Source organism: Callospermophilus lateralis, unplaced genomic scaffold (genome assembly GCF_048772815.1).
Source record: "Callospermophilus lateralis isolate mCalLat2 unplaced genomic scaffold, mCalLat2.hap1 Scaffold_72, whole genome shotgun sequence".
In the NCBI taxonomy this organism is placed as follows: Eukaryota; Metazoa; Chordata; class Mammalia; order Rodentia; family Sciuridae; genus Callospermophilus; species Callospermophilus lateralis.
The window spans coordinates 8,950,016-8,953,411 of NW_027515276.1; positions in this window are offsets into that span (position 1 = coordinate 8,950,016).

Sequence of the window (3,396 nt, forward strand, 5' to 3'; positions counted from 1 at the left end):
AATATCGGACTTGTACAACTAAGAGGATCATGGACCTGGGGAAAGGAAAAATCCATCACTCCTTTTTAGTAATTCCAGAGCCTGGCCGACTTTTTCTGTACGTCATGGGGATGTGAGCATACAGGGGCTGCCTGATGGAACACAAACTCCTCATCAAATTCAGTACACAGCATTGGCCATATTACCAATTAGATAACCAAAACCGATGGCCCCCAGAGGGGTCTCTAGATCCTCAAATTTTGCGTGACCATTTTCTTTTAAAGAGAGAGGCGAGAGACAGAGAGACAGAGAGAATTTTTAATATTTATTTTTTAGTTTTTGGCGGACACGACATCTTTGTTTGTATGTGGTGCTGAGGATCAAACCCGGGCCGCACGCATGCCAAGCGAGCGTGCTACAATTGAGCCACATCCCCAGCCCTGTGTGACCTTTTTAACTTCTGCAAGTGCTCAAATGGGTGAAAGGAGATTCCCCTATGGGCAGGCCTTTTCCATCCTTCACTCATATCCTGAACTATGCTTATCCAATAGATCCTCACCTTCAGCCTTGTGCTCCAGAGTCTCTGCTGTCACTCTCACCTCAGCAACCTGATTTCTCCCCTCCAATTATTAGATCAAAAACCCAAACCTCTCCCGGTTCTCAGACCATCGCCCCCTTGCTGAGTTAGCAGGTACTCAGGTTCTCATCCACCGACTCACTCCTCTCTTCTCCTGTCCGTGCCCGCACCGGGTCCCACCAGGTCCTCTTACCAGCTAACACAAAGCTGAAACTAGCAGAGGAGAGCCCTCAGACTCCTATCAAAGATGTAATGAAAATGGCCTTTAAAGTTGCTTTGTCATCACTGAAAACAGTTTACTAAAAATTTAAAGTCCCTCACATGCATTTTGGGATACTCAATCTTGTCTTCCCCTCTGCTCTACCTGTTCTGCAGCTCAAGTTTTTGTTACTAGGAAAATACCAAACCCCTTTCCCATTATTCTATTACATCTCTCCTTCCTTATTCTCAGATCCTCGGAGCTGCAGTCAGCCCCACCTTCCCTGTCTTCCCCTTCTGTACCAGGCCTACAGAAAATTCTTAACTGACTTTCTACAGAAGTCTTCACCATGGCTGACTTTAGGACTTTCAGCAAAAGAGTCCCTATAAAAGAGTTCAATGTAGATAAACTTCCTCTTTTAGTGTTGCCTTGTTCTACTTGGCCACTGGCTAAAAAAATAAGCACTTCTATGCTAGACACCCCATTACTTGTTTTCCACAAAATATTTGAACAAGGCCTCTGGCCGTGAGCTGGGGCTTTACAGAGATGGCTATATTTCTAAGATAAAGAAGTTACCATCAGGGCTCCATGGTAACAGCTGTCAGGGGCGAAAAATGAGAAAGGTAGGAAAAAGCTCTTTCTCTCCCAGGTGTCCTTGAAAAGTTAACTTGCCCAGAACCGAGGAAAAAACAGAAACAACAATGGCTTTCTTGAACTTCTGCAGACTGTGAACTTCTGAGCCCCTTCCCTTACATGTTGGGTACAAAATTCTGAAACTACCTATACTTGAGTTTCAGGAGAATAATTGATTACAACAGAAGCAATGCCCTCTGAATCTGGTTGCAACCAAATAGGACGGTTTTGCTTTCTTCGTTGCTATCTTAGGTGCCTTGCCTTGTCCATCCCTACAACAGCATAATTGTATATAATTAAACATTGTTTATGTTTTCATGAAATTGTCAACAGATGTGATTAATTGTGTAATGGTGCAGATGTTTCCCAGAGTGCTCTATCATGATGCAGTTTCATTTGAAGATCAAATAGGGGGGCATACAACCCGTTTCAACTGGGAACATATATCCCTCACTTTAGCCATCCTATTCGGAATAGGAGTTGCTGCAGGGGTGGGCACAGGAACCACTGCCCTCGTCCATGGGACACAACAAATGACCCAATTAGAAGAAGCAATAGACCAAAACTAAGATATTAGATACCTCTATCAGAGCTTTGCATGAATTTTTAACCTCTCTCTCTGAAGTTGTTTTACAGAACAGGTGAGTGACACCAAACACACACACACACAGAAAAAAAATAGCAACATATATGTCAATCAAAATTCATCATAAAATATATATCATCCACAGATCCAAAAATATTCATTTTACTGAACATGGAAGCTCACCCATTGGTTGAATATTCAGTTCCAACACGGTTTAGTAGGAGTGATCTCTTCTCACAATTTGTATCTGCCAACTCATCCACCTCACAAGAATGTATGTGTGGTACCAGGTATGATTCTATATATCCATATAAAAATATATGTGCTGAATGGGCTACAGAGAAAGGGAGACAGGAATTCACAATTTGTTAACTTTAAAAACACATGGAGAACTATTTCAACAAAAAATTGACTAGATTTAACTCCTACTCTGTATCATGCAAAAGGCAAGTCCAAATATACACCATGACTCCTCTAAACTGCTTGTATTTCTATTCTGTTTGGGTTATTTTTCTCCATCCTATTAGAAATAGTATTCAGAGTCTGATAGGGTATGTGTTAGTGTCAGGGATTCAGTATTTCGAATAGAAAATAGGAAATTGAATCCAATGTGTATGCAAATATATGCTACACAAAAATCTTCCCACTCTCATCCAGAACAATGCTTTAACATTACTTTCGCCTCAAGTAAGACACAATTATAGGAGAAGAGTTAGAAAATCTGTGAATACCTATCTGGAATGGAAAATGCTCCAGATTTCACATCTTTGGTGGAGGTAGAGGACTTTCTAAAAGTAAGGGACAGGGTAAACACTCCACAAACATTGAGCTCTTCTGGCCTAAGGACTTTTTGAGAATCTCACTCTGAGGTTGGGCACTTGAAATTTAGGTTGTTTTCAGGAGCTTTATCTTCTTTTGTAGTGAGAACATCAAAGGTGGGTCTCCATCACTTTGACCTGAAGGACATGGGTTCTTATTTTCCAATTAACATGAAGCAGGAGGCCTGAATCCTCTCTTTGTTGGTAAACAGTGACCACTGGTGACTAAATGTCTCCCCATGTGAACTGTGAAGCCATTTTGTCCTCCTCCACTTTTTGTGATGTTTTTCCTGCTGCACTGAGAGTTTAGTATTTGCTTCATGAAATAGAAGGAGCCCAACTGAGACACAGTGCTGGAGGGAGTTATGTCACGTGTGGTGGGTCAGGGTGTGCAGGAGAACGCACCAACCAGGCTTCTATCCCTCATAGCTTACCCCATTGCCCCCTTGTCCATATGACCCTTATTCTGAACATTGCCCTGAAACCTCTCCATATAAAAAGATGACTTTACAAATAAGGATCTGCTGGCTGCACCATGTCAGTCACACGCCATTTGGAATCCAATGGTAGATCCTCATGGCCCTACTAATGATGTTTTTTCACA